Genomic DNA, 14745 nt, shown 5'->3' with positions numbered 1-14745 from the left:
TATACTGGGCTTGTAGTGAGAGAAATAAAATGGGGTCCGTTTTTTTTTCTAGAAATATAGAAAAAGTATATTTTCGGCAATCAGGATTTTTTTACACCTACCCACATAGGAACAGTTTATAAGCCCAAACATTTTTGACACCCTCACTGAAGCCCTCTGCTGGATCTTGTTCATCCATCATCGCATTCCCTTCCTCCTGCTTCTACTGAACAACTCTGTTCTCCCTTTCATCCCCCATCTCATCACTCTGTCCTCTACTGTAAGAAACAAAACTCTCACATCATCATCTCTGCAGAAGGACATTACGATGTGGTGCCTCCTCCCCCCACCCCCATCAGCTCTCCCCTGCATGGTCACAGCTTCCCTGTGACCCCTTCCTGCCAGTGGAAATCCGTCCTGTTTTTCTGCGACAATCAAGCTAAAGTTAAGATCATTAACAACGGACTGTCTTCTTTCCCCCCTCATCGTGCAACTCCTGAGCCATCTCATGCTATTTTACTTGATCCAGCTGCTTCTACTCTCTAACATGCATCTCCAAAACCAATGAATTCCAGTGACTCTTTCTACCTCTTGAAAAAATGTGGATCACTTGCCTGGAACTATCCGTGCCCGTCGCACAACTCCTGCTGCCAAGCTGCCAATCTTCACCCTTGCTTCTCATCTGTTTCTGTGGTCCGGCACTCTATCTCTCTCTCTCCACTTCTATGGTGCAACATTATTGAAGGTTCCCCGGTACTGATGCAGGTTCCTTCAGCTCATCTCCCCCCACCTATTCTTCAGTTCATCAATCGATATTAAAATTAAATTCATCCCTGCGCAATCTCTTCACCTCCACCCAAGACTACACAGCTGCTGCCCTTGCTCCTTCCACCCTCTCCTCCTACGTGACCGTCTGGTCCACCTTCACCACCTTCTGCAATCAGAATTGGATCTCCCCTTCCCCCTTCAACTAAGACTTCATTCTGTCATTTCTCATCCAGGCAAAAGTTAATCTACACCTTTCCCTGGGGGCCTTCAAAACATACCTCGCTGGTATACAAGACTACTGTTGCCTGTTCTACACCCCTCACTTCTCCTCATCTGCTGGGGATGCTTCTGTCTGTTCCTGCGACCCCCATCTAGAACCTGATTCACTTCCTCTTCTTCTTGTGCATCTCCAGAACGGGGAAGTTCCACTAAGGTCAATTTGTGCAGCTCTGTAAATGTATATCTGCCCTGTGCCCTCGTTCCTCTCTGTCGCACTACCTTTCCTGTCGCAACCCCTCCAACCCTTCTGATCCCTGTTCATCAATGCAAGCTGTGCCATTATAACAAAAAGCTGGTTTTCTTCTCACCTTTCTTCCCTCAGTTCCAAAACTGGTTTACTAGCCAGCGTCCTTGTTTCGTGTAAAACGTGTGGCCCTTCAGTATGAAATAGTTGCACAGCCCTGCTCTAGAACATACCCCTCTATAATAAAACCTTTCCCGAGTGCAAACACGCATTCATATCCCATCGCATAACAGAAGAGAATACACAGTGAAGGAGAACACAACAAAATGAAATGGGATTACAACCAAGGACCATAAGGGGTTGGTCTTTTTTCCCCACTGGGCGACACTGTATTATGTGTAACCGTCCTTGGCAGAGGAACCTTTATCATAAAGTGATTGTAGCTAACAAAATAATTACGCAAATTGTATCTGTTTTATACTTCCATTAGCTACTTCAATCTTGAATGTGAAGTTTTGAAACATTTTATAGCAAACATGTATTAAAACATGATATCATGTCCTACATTAGGTTAAAGATTTAAGTTTTCAAGCCTGAAAAAAGAAATAAAGAATGGGGACAGGCATACACTGCTAGTTTACAAGGCTATGCAAGAGCTCTGTTTGAAGGGATACAACCGTTTTCCATTTCTGAAACAGAAATGGCACAGTGAGAAGTGTTTTTCTGTTCAGTGAGACTTGGCAGTGCTTTGTCATACTGCCATCTGCACTCTGTAGTACAGCTTTGTACTCTAATGTTTGAAGTAGTAATGGTATCTGGGCTGGAAACAACCTTCAACAGGGATGTGTAAAGTGTCTGTTGAATTGATGAGCTTTCTGTGCTTGTGTATGCGATTGATTAGTCTGGGAGGCATATTGTCTGAGGGATGCTATTTGTTTTGTTATTAGGAGGGCACTGGCACACAAGGGGTTAAAGTAATTGTCGGTAACACAATAGTTCCATGTTCTCTGTATTGCACATCCTATCATTACATAGGTCTCAAATGTGTTAAACTATACGTTTGCATCTTTAATATGCTATACCATACCTTGCTTTGCTTTACCATGTTTTCGCTGTGCTTTAATACATTGCTATGCTTTTACAGGAAACTTTGATAAGGGCATATTGGCTGATCTAGCCTTCATTACATATGCCTGTGATGGGCAACTGAAACTGAAAGGCAGCTCCTAAACTCATAGTCAAAGCACATTAAAAACATTATTTTTGAGTAATTGCAAAAATACACTGATTTACTTTAATACTGTATAAACACTGTAAATGCATACACATTTCAAAAGGGTTATATATTTGCAGTGATAAACTCTCACGCTCAGTGCTAACTAGTAACTAAGGCAGACACATATGGGACACCTCCCAAGCCCACTCAAGCTCCTCCCCATTTGAAATTGGTCACTTCTGGGTCTCGTAACAGCCAGATGTTATGTATTTTTTTTTTTATTTTAAAAGAGTATTTTCACGTATTTAATATGTATATGTATTGCTCTGTACGGTTCAATTGTATAAGAGAAGCTCATAGTACAGCAACAAAACTACTTAACTTAGAGTTTGATGTGATCCACCTATATCCATAACTAAAACACTCAATCATGCGAAATTTAGAACTACTTAAAGAAGTCTAATAAATTCAAAGAGAAACTCAGGCATGAGTGACGATTAAAGAAAGGCTTTCAGTTGGATTTATACAACGCTACCATTAATTAAGGGAGAGGGAGAGAAATGAGAGTAGTTGTAAAGGTTAATTTCCCAGAGTGCACTAGGGGCAAAGCAGGAAGGAACTCCGGACTGTGTTTATGTTCTTATTTGACGGCTCGTATTTATAAGATCATCTAAATGGGATGCTCTTGAATAAAAAGAGGATGTAGTTTCACATTTTATTTGAATTACTTTTCTGCATTTTTTTTCTACTTGATTGCATTTGCATAATTGTGAGTGCTTCTGGGTTCTCCAATATTAAGTCATCCTGCTTCTCTAAATCTGACTTTGAGCTTGTCTGGAGAATCATAACTGCCAGGTCTGAACAGCCATCCTCATTCCATTCAAATCATGTGCCAATGTCACATTTCAATTGTGCCAGTCTATTACCAGCATTTCATCTTCCCCAAGACAAGCTCAAAGCAGGCTTAAAGCCAACCCTAATAAAGCCAGCCCTAAGGGAAGTGTAAAAAAGAAATGAAAATGAAACTATTTGCCTGCAATTAGGTATCACGGCTATACAATAAAATAAAATAAAATAAAAGTCATGTTTGGACTCAGTAACTGTCTGCATATACAAAAAAACTGCACACCTTGTCTGTAACATGGATTATTTATAGAAAATCTCCTCAATAATTTGCTCGACAATGTTGTCAGGATATGCTGCTATCTTGGACATGTTGAAGTAATGCAAGTTATTTTCTTTCATAGTACACATGACCACACATCTGTGCAAACTTCATTTCATTCATTTCATTCAAGCACTGGCAAAACAAATGACCTTTATTACAAGCCATCCTTTGTTAAAGAATGTGTGTTATAATCTAAAAGTATTATTATTATTATTATTATTATTATTATTATTATTATTATTATTACTATTATTATTATTATTATTCATTTCTTAGCAGACACCCCTTACCCAGGGCGACTTACAGTCGTAAACAAAAAATACATTTCAAGAATCAAGTATTAATACAATTAAGAGCAAGATCAAATACAATGACTTCAGTATATGACAAAATACGATTCAATATCTGAGCAGATAACAGTGTCAGTGATAGTTACATCAGGATACGATTAAATGCAAAATACTACAGATTGAATAAATTAAATAAAAAAATAAATTGTAAGAATGAGATCTTGCTTTTCAATTCAGACCACTGACTGACCTTCAGCAAAGCATTTGCCCTTATTATGTGCAAAGGAAAATTGTCTACCAAGCAGAAATCAGTTGTGTATTCCAGTGTAATAAATGTCTAAATAAATATAGAAAAAGTATCATAAATATTTAATAGGACAAAGGTGTGAGTGACCCCACCATTCCGAGCTGCCATTCTATGTGAAGTGTAATGTAGAACCATCACACAATGCCACAATATGAAGTGTAATGTACTCTTAAAGAACCATCACACAATGCCACAACTGGCATATCACCCCATCTTATTGAAGCATGTCCTGAACACAATTCCCACTCAATAGTTAAATCCAGCCCTTTCCATTGCTTTTGTGTTTTCAGACTGAGTGAGCAGTTAAATGGTGTCTCGGAGCAATCATTCAGCTTCTGTTTGTGGCAATATTGATTTCATTAACCTGAAAATCTTTTGGAGCCACTTGTTTAAAGTAATGCTTATTGAGCCAGTGAGACGGAGAGAAGCTGTTCTAGCTAATGAACTCAGTGCTGTCAGCTAGAAAATCTTCCCTGGCTACAGAAGGAGGCTTCTGCCCATCTACCCATGTGCATGTCTAAAGGAATGCAAAGCTGAAGTGCACAATGATAAGGAGACGAATGAAAGCTAATACAAGGTTTTTTCTTTTTTTTTTAAAACCTTTAAGTGAAAATTCTCTGGTCCCTTTTTCTATCTTTGGCAAAATAAAGAAAACTAAGGTACAGGTTATTCAGTTTTTTTTGATGAACCTGATGGAATGCTTATTAAGAGTTTGTTCAGCAACTCCATGTCTTGTTTGAGGTTAACCCACATACCTTATGTTAGCACAAGTGGTGTTGGCTGACTGGAATACTGGGAATCCATACCTTGAGGGATGCGATGTAGCTCTATGAGAGTGGCGTAGCTCTGTCTCTATGCTTAACAAGCACCACTGTGTACTGTATTCAGTAGACATGAGGTGAAAGTCTGTGATAATTGTCTCCCTTGAGATTCCTCAGCAAATAGTGGCAACCTAACCTGCACTCCCTGCATTGCATGTTCACCCTGCATACCATACAGCCATGCCGTTACCTGTGCTACTCTGGGACAAATATACTATACTTTTTTCTTTGACCTGTGAAATATCTTTAGGTTTTATCGTGAGGTTGTTTCTGAAACTGTGTGCCTCACCTCCCATGAGATATGGTAACTCTGCTGCATTAAACTAAGTATGCAAAGCTGTTTTATATAAAACCACATATTTACTGTCTGGTTTGCAAATATTTTGCTAGGTGTTGAATAACTGATATGCAGAACTATTTAAAACTTACCTGCTGCCAGTTGAGTTGCTTTTATGTTTTGTTGCTAAGGCATGTGGCCAAGTGGAATTTAACACAGTCACGTGGTATTTCCCATGAAAAACAATGAAGAGTGATTTCATTTTCAAAAGTGTGTGTGTGTGTGTGTGTATATATATATATATATATATATATATATATATATATATATATATATATATATATTGTGAAGGGTTTTTGTCCTTCGGGTTCTTTTCCAGCACTATAAATGACCCAGCCACACACAAAACTTGATTTTTAAAAGCACAGTTGCGCTATTTTTTTAATAGTCACAAAAAACCAAAATAAACAAAACAAACACTTAGCTCTTTTACGAGCACTAACTAACACACAGGTACACCCTGACTACCACGGGACAGCTAAGCTGTTTCCCCGTACTTACACAAAACACAAGTTTAACACCGCACTTACTTTTTAACTCTGGCTACTCGGAGACAGAGCACCTCTTCTGCCTCCTTCTACTCAGCAGCCTAGAGCAGACTGACTGCTCTCCTTTTAAACCCCGCACCTGGCTCTAATTTACAATCAAAGCCAGGTGCAGGTGATAATTAACAATAAAACAATTAACAGAATAACAATTAAACAATAAGCAAATTAACCAAAATGTGCATACGCACATGTTTTCTGCAGGGAGGATATTAACCCCCTCCTTGCTGTGTTACAATATATATATATATATATATATATATATATATATATATATATATATATATATTGTAGAAGGAATGAGGTATACAGAGGGTACAATAAAGTAAATGAAGTAAAAGGAACGGTTGTACCAAAATGAAATCGCTGTATAAAGAAGATGAATGTGTTGCTGGTTGTTTTTAAATCCCGTTGTGAGAAGTAAGGGATAGAGTGAACTACAGAACCCATAATCATTAGCGTGACCAGTCAATGCGTACTGGGTAATTAGCGCAGGTTTAAATTGACTGGCGAAGCTAATGAGGGGGGGGTCGTAGGAACGGTGGAGAGTTCCGTGTTGATTGTAGAGACGGCGAAAGTCTACAATATTAAAATTGTTGAAGTAGTTGGAGACGGCGTACGGTGGAAGATTTAAATTGAACAACGAAGCACAGTTCAGTTTATGAAGAAGGAAAGCTGTAAGCCTTCTTCTATTAACCTGAAGAGGCACTTCGGATTTATAAAAACAACCAGCAATTGAAACGTCTTTTTAAGTTGGACGAAGTACAGAGGCTTAAAGGAAGGGTATGTAAACCCAGGTTTTTGCATTGTTATTCATTCGCTGTTACCAGACAGACGGCCTGTGTTAATGTGTACAGGGAACTGGCGTTCTTTGTGGGACTGACTGATTGTTAAGATTCTTGCGGTGCACTAACAACACCGAGGACGCTGCTGGGAAGTACCACACTGCTTGTGCACACAGAAAGTGCGCGTCTGTTCTTGTGGGACGTGAAGTAACAGCGTGTTTAATTCTTTTTACTCAACGGAGTGGATTTACAATGCATATAAGTCAGTGACGGTTATACCTCTGAGCTACGGGGAACAAAGGCTGAGAGGAGCAGAGATTGGCGCACACGGTGTACAGTGGAAGAAAAAACACCGTGTGCTTTATTTGAAGTACTGTTTTATTAGTTGTTAGGATTGGTCTCTGGACGGTATACTTTTTAACTTTAAGACCTGCAGCATATAAAGGACTTCCACCAAGTACCAGGAGGGGCAGTCGTGTCCATCCTGCAGTACAGGACCTCTGTAACCCAGGAGCAGCAGAGCTGAACCAACGTACTCGCTGGAGGAGGGGTGGCCTGTCTGTGCACTGCCTCTAGAGGGGACTGGAGGAACTGTATGCAACGCAGGAATAAAGTAACTGTGGTTTATAAGGGTTGGGAGTGCCCACTAGAAAGCTGAACCTACTCACCTTGCAGTTCCACGCCAGGAGGTTTAAGTGGATGGTGAGCGACGGACCTGAGACAATCCTGAACTTTATTACGTGTATGATTTACTCCCTCAAGACTACAGGGACACTCTATGTTGTGTTGTGGATAACGCAGAAAGAGCAGCAGCACAATAAAAGTTACTGTAGTTTTGCATTTCCTGTGTGGCGTCCATCTGTTCACCCTGTTCTACACCTTCTGGCTATCCTACACATTACGTAACTAATACCAACCGGGTTACACTTGGTGGCAGCGGTGGGATAGCCAAAACTGCAGGATTCAACTACAGTACCCACCTGACCGTAGAACACCATTGAACATGGCAAACATGGACGTCTTGCTACAGACCATGATAAACATGGCCAGTGCGCAACAGGAAGCAAACCGGTTGCAGAATGAACAGATACATGAAGCAAGGGTAGAAAGAGTGGCTATTTTTCAACGGTTGGAACAAGTGGCTACAGCCCCTACTTCCTCTACTCCATCTGCAACCAATGCATCAATCAGGTCAACACATGTCCTGAACAAGATGACAAGCGGAGACGACATCGAGGCCTATCTCTTAGCCTTCGAGAGGACTGCAATACGAGAGGGCTGGTCACGTGATAAGTGGGCCGGAATTGTCGCACCTTTTCTGGTTGGAGAGGCCCAAAAAGCTTACTTTGACCTGGCTCAAGAGGAAGCTGACAGTTACGACGTACTCAAAGCTGAGATCTTAGCCCGGGCTGGGATTACTACTGCTTTGAGAGCCCAAAAATATCACGCATGGAGCTTCAAGATGTCACTACCGCCAAGATCGCAAATGTTTGATCTCATCCACTTAGCCAAGCGGTGGCTAAAACCAGATGAGAACAGCAGTCACCAGGTTATTGATCTCCTGGTGATGGATCGATATCTCAGAGCCCTTCCATCGCCTATGAGAAACTGGGTGGGCCAAGGAGATCCAACTACACTGAATGAGTTTATCTCATTGGTGGAACGCCAACTAGCGGCCGAAGAGTTGGTGCGCACAACTGCGAACCCCAGTCCTAAAACTTCAACGCCTGACCCGGTGGAAAGGAAGCAGCGCGTCTACTTCAAGACGGGTAAGCCCTCTACAAGGGGTAATGAAGAGCGGCATACAGTCGTGAAGGGACAAATGCAGGGGGCGGGGCGTGGTATAACATGTAAACGAGAGGGAATTGATTACTCTTTTTACAAATGTTATAAATGTAATGCAATGGGTCACATTGCTAGGCACTGTCCGCAGACGGAAGAGCCTATGCAGTGCAATATGGGGCATCACTTTTGTGGTAGCATTGTAATACCAGGGAAGCTGGAAGGCAAAGCTCCCTATGTAGCAGAAGTAGGTATAAATGGAACCATAGTTAACGCTCTCATTGATACTGGTAGCTCATTAACGTTAGTAGCAGCAGATTTAATAGCTACAAACCAATTGGACAATAATTTCACCATAGGTATTACATGTATACATGGGGATGTGAAATGTTACCCCACCACTCTGGCTACTGTGTTATTTCAAGGGCAAGTGTACACTCTGAGAGTGGGTGTGGTGCGCAGTTTACCCCATCGTGTAATCCTTGGTAGAGATTATCCAGGATTCAAAGACCTGGTAACCATAAAGAGGGAATTGGCATGCCCAAAGCTAAAAGATACAGTAGGGAATACTACTGATGAGAGTCTAGCAACATTGTTTCCATTTAGCGATGCATCCTTGTTTGAAGGGCCACGGCCCCATAAAATTTATAAGAGTCGTCGACAAAGACGCCTAGAAAAATGGAAAGTGTCACTAGGTAGAAATGTATTGGTGGGAGAAGTTGGAAAAAGGGCGGGGAAAGGTGTAAGCACCCAGTGCTCCCCCAATGACATATTAGAGGAAACTGGTGAAGAGGTTGTGGAGATAAGTGACGGTGGGGTAGATAATTGGTATGATACATTTTCTCCTTCAACCAGGAATTTTGGGCGGGATCAAGCGCAGGATCCCACGCTAATAAACATTAGAGAGAAAGTGGTTTCTATTAATGATGTGCCCGTGGAGAATGTAACTGTTAACCCACAAGAGCATTATCTCATTAAAAATGACTTGTTGTATAGGGTTACGGTAATTAATGGTAATCAAGTAGAACAGCTGTTGGTACCCAAGGCATATCGTTTACTGGTGTTAAAATTAGCACACAATCATTTGTTTGGTGCCCATTTGGGAAGTGAGAAAACATTACAACGTATAGTGCAAAGGTTCTATTGGCTAGGGATTAACAAAGAAGTAGAACGGTTTTGTAAATCATGTCCTGAATGTCAAAGAGCTAGCCCCAGACCTAGTTTCAGAGCTCCTCTACAGCCTATGCCTAATATAGAGGTACCCTTCGAAAAGATAGCTATGGATCTGGTAGGTCCGCTGAATAAATCAGCTAGGGGACATGAATATGTTCTGGTAATTTTAGATTACGCCACTAGATACCCTGAAGCGATTCCTTTACGGAACATGGCATCAAAAACCATTGCCAAAGAGTTAATCCAGGTATTTTCTAGGGTGGGAATCCCCAAAGAGATCCTGACGGATCAAGGGACCCCGTTCGTCAGTAAACTGATGAAAGATTTGTGTAAATTGCTGCAAATAAAGCCAATTAAAACATCTGTTTACCATCCACAAACGGATGGATTAGTAGAACGTTTTAATAAAACCCTTAAATCAATGTTAAGGAAGGTGATATCCAAGGATGGGAAAGACTGGGATTTACTGTTACCCTACTTAATGTTTGCAGTTAGAGAAGTACCCCAATCTTCCACAGGCTTCTCGCCATTTGAATTGTTGTATGGGCGTCAACCACGGGGAATATTAGACGTTGCCAGGGAAACGTGGGAGGAGCAAAACAAAGTAGGTAAAAATATAGTGGACCACATTATCCAAATGCAGGACCGGATAGATAGGGTCACTCCCATTGTCACTAGTCACCTTAAACAGGCACAGAGGAAACAGGCAGTGCAGTATAACAAGCTGGCTAAAGTTCGTCAGTTTAACCCTGGAGATAGAGTGATGGTGTTAGTCCCTACTCCAGAAAGTAAGCTCTTTACCCATTGGCAGGGACCTTATGAAATTATCGAGGCAGTGGGGCCAGTAAATTATAAGGTGCGCCAACATGATAAGCGTAAGAAGGAACAGCTATATCATGTTAATTTATTAAAGCCATGGGTAGATAGAGAAGCTTTAACAGTTGAAACTGGACAGGCAATTCGCAGTCCAGAGACACCCGTAGAAAATAATATTGAGAAAGGTGGTAAAGAGGGTCAAATAAACGTAGGACCGGACCTTGCAGAAAAACAGGTACAAGAAGTACGTAGAATGGTACAACGGCACAGTGAAGTGTTTTCCTTAACACCGGGCCGAACAAGTGTTATAGAGCATGACATTGTGACAGCCCCGGGTGTTAAAGTTAGAGTCAGACCATACCGCATACCGGAAGCAAAGAAAGCAGATGTTCTGAAAGAACTAGAGTTAATGAAAACCCTAGACGTAGTTGAAGAGTCGCATAGCCCATGGAGTAGCCCAATTGTCATGGTGGCTAAGCCCAATGGCACTTGGCGCTTTTGTAATGACTTCCGACAGTTAAACGCTGTATCAAAGTTTGATGCCTACCCCATGCCTAGGGTAGATGAGCTTATTGAGAGGCTAGGTAAGGCGAGGTATTTAACAACGTTGGACCTTACCAAAGGATATTGGCAAATCCCATTAACACCGGGTGCACGGGAGAAAACAGCTTTTTCCACACCGTGGGGATTGTACCAGTATAAGGTAATGCCTTTCGGGTTGCATGGCGCACCGGCATCGTTCCAACGCCTAATGGATAAAGTTCTAAGACCTCATTTAGAGTATGCCTCTGCGTATATTGATGACATTGTCGTGTTTACAGAGTCGTGGGAAGATCATTTAAAAAAGGTGGAAGCCGTTTTGGGTAGCTTAAGGGACGCAGGTTTAACAGCGAACCCTGAGAAGTGTTATGTAGGCTTGAAAGAAGCAAAGTATTTAGGGTATGTGGTAGGTGGTGGTATTATCAAACCTCAGGTCAGTAAGGTAGAAGCCATAAAGAGCTGGCCAACCCCGCAAACAAAAAAGCAAGTGAGGGCATTTTTAGGTTTGGCAGGGTATTACAGGAGGTTTGTACCTGACTTCTCAACCATTGCAGCACCACTAACTGATTTAACTAAAAAGTCAGCTTTGAATAAGGTTAACTGGACCACGGAGACGGAGGCAGCGTTCCGGGAGATCAGTAAAATATTGTGTAGTGAACCAGTATTAACGGTACCTGATTTTGCAAATAAATTTATCTTGCAGACAGATGCGTCTGAAATAGGACTAGGAGCAGTACTGTCGCAGATAAAGAATGGTGTAGAGCACCCAGTCATGTATTTAAGCAGGAAGCTCATGCCTAGAGAGACTCGTTATGCAGTAGTGGAAAAGGAGTGCTTGGCTGTGAAGTGGGCAATTGAGTCCTTAAAGTACTATTTGTTAGGACGAGAATTCATCTTAGTCACTGATCACTCGCCGCTGAAATGGATGAAGGAAAATAAAGAACGGAATGCGAGAGTAACTAGATGGTTTCTAGCTTTACAGCCTTACAAGTTCACAATTGAACATCGTAGTGGTAAGCAGAATGCCAATGCTGATGGCCTCTCTAGAATACATTGTTGGGGTAGTAAGGTCGCTCGAACCGGTAGGTTAGAGCTGAGTGGGAGGATATGTAGAAGGAATGAGGTATACAGAGGGTACAATAAAGTAAATGAAGTAAAAGGAACGGTTGTACCAAAATGAAATCGCTGTATAAAGAAGATGAATGTGTTGCTGGTTGTTTTTAAATCCCGTTGTGAGAAGTAAGGGATAGAGTGAACTACAGAACCCATAATCATTAGCGTGACCAGTCAATGCGTACTGGGTAATTAGCGCAGGTTTAAATTGACTGGCGAAGCTAATGAGGGGGGGGTCGTAGGAACGGTGGAGAGTTCCGTGTTGATTGTAGAGACGGCGAAAGTCTACAATATTAAAATTGTTGAAGTAGTTGGAGACGGCGTACGGTGGAAGATTTAAATTGAACAACGAAGCACAGTTCAGTTTATGAAGAAGGAAAGCTGTAAGCCTTCTTCTATTAACCTGAAGAGGCACTTCGGATTTATAAAAACAACCAGCAATTGAAACGTCTTTTTAAGTTGGACGAAGTACAGAGGCTTAAAGGAAGGGTATGTAAACCCAGGTTTTTGCATTGTTATTCATTCGCTGTTACCAGACAGACGGCCTGTGTTAATGTGTACAGGGAACTGGCGTTCTTTGTGGGACTGACTGATTGTTAAGATTCTTGCGGTGCACTAACAACACCGAGGACGCTGCTGGGAAGTACCACACTGCTTGTGCACACAGAAAGTGCGCGTCTGTTCTTGTGGGACGTGAAGTAACAGCGTGTTTAATTCTTTTTACTCAACGGAGTGGATTTACAATGCATATAAGTCAGTGACGGTTATACCTCTGAGCTACGGGGAACAAAGGCTGAGAGGAGCAGAGATTGGCGCACACGGTGTACAGTGGAAGAAAAAACACTGTGTGCTTTATTTGAAGTACTGTTTTATTAGTTGTTAGGATTGGTCTCTGGACGGTATACTTTTTAACTTTAAGACCTGCAGCATATAAAGGACTTCCACCAAGTACCAGGAGGGGCAGTCGTGTCCATCCTGCAGTACAGGACCTCTGTAACCCAGGAGCAGCAGAGCTGAACCAACGTACTCGCTGGAGGAGGGGTGGCCTGTCTGTGCACTGCCTCTAGAGGGGACTGGAGGAACTGTATGCAACGCAGGAATAAAGTAACTGTGGTTTATAAGGGTTGGGAGTGCCCACTAGAAAGCTGAACCTACTCACCTTGCAGTTCCACGCCAGGAGGTTTAAGTGGATGGTGAGCGACGGACCTGAGACAATCCTGAACTTTATTACGTGTATGATTTACTCCCTCAAGACTACAGGGACACTCTATGTTGTGTTGTGGATAACGCAGAAAGAGCAGCAGCACAATAAAAGTTACTGTAGTTTTGCATTTCCTGTGTGGCGTCCATCTGTTCACCCTGTTCTACACCTTCTGGCTATCCTACACATTACGTAACTAATACCAACCGGGTTACAATATATATATATATATATATATATATATATATATATAAAATATGTGGGTGAAGGCTATATTTGCATCCTGAGCCATTCTAAAAAAAAAAAAAGGCATAATGCCACACTAGTGACATCAAAAACTGATAATTCCTCTAGTGGAAAATATACTTGAACTTTGACCCATTCGACTCCGAGACCATCACAAAATGTCTCATTTTTAATCACTCGACAACACCCACAGTAAAGAAAAGTTCATTAATGATGAATAAAATGAGAATACGTTAAAAGGAAAAAGATGTAAAGCTGGTACATTCGTATCTCAGAGATCCTGGAGAAACAGATAATGACATGGAACGTCTGTACAGCACTGAAACAATAAGTTTAAAAAAACAAACTGTAATGCTGAACCTCATCTTCTTTAATATTAGCATCACAAGGGTATCCATGTATTATAAAAAATAATTGGTGGGCCTCTTCAGTGAGTTACAGGAAAACAATTCCTTCCTGGGTATCTGTGGAATTATTTTCCTGTAACTCACGGAAGCCCCTCTATATATATACAGTTGCGAGAAAAATATACATGTGCTTCAAGGATGTAATTCAGTTATTTCTATTGTTTAGCCTGATTGCCCCTCAAGACTGAGGTTGTTTAATCACAGTGTTCACATTAAAATGGCTGCAAAGTAGGAAAAATGCACTCAAGTGTGCCTACATAAGAAGAGAACAGAATGTGGCAATAGACAAGTTCATTGCTTCAAATATACTCTCTATGGTAGTTCCATTAAAGTTGAAACAACTTCCATAATGGCAGTCGCTTGTAGGCAAAATTCCCATTTTATAGATTACTGTCTTTTAAAGTTGTATATCGTCTGGTTATAAAGCTGTGGAAAACTATATCTAAACCAAGTGAAGGATGCCATTCACCAAGAACTGTTGTATGTCCCTGTTATGACCCCTTTAAGACCTACTTAACTACATGCCTATTATATATTACTTTTGCCTTTTTAAGGGGGTGGTGACCCCAAATATTTTGCTCTGTGTAGTTGAGAGATAAGGGCAAGTAGACCTGATCCTGAATATCTTCCGATGTGCTGTACCTTTGCGTCTTGAGTGACAGGATCCGGCGACCTCTCACACTGTAAGCGAGTGTCTTAACCACTGTGCAAAAGAGACAGGCTCGTCTGCATTTCTGGTTACAGATCTTATATTGATAGGCACAGAATCTGCAACAACAGTGCATTAC

Source organism: Acipenser ruthenus, chromosome 21 (genome assembly GCF_902713425.1).
Source record: "Acipenser ruthenus chromosome 21, fAciRut3.2 maternal haplotype, whole genome shotgun sequence".
NCBI classification, from domain to species: domain Eukaryota; kingdom Metazoa; phylum Chordata; class Actinopteri; order Acipenseriformes; family Acipenseridae; genus Acipenser; species Acipenser ruthenus.
This window is presented reverse-complemented; position numbering follows the sequence as displayed.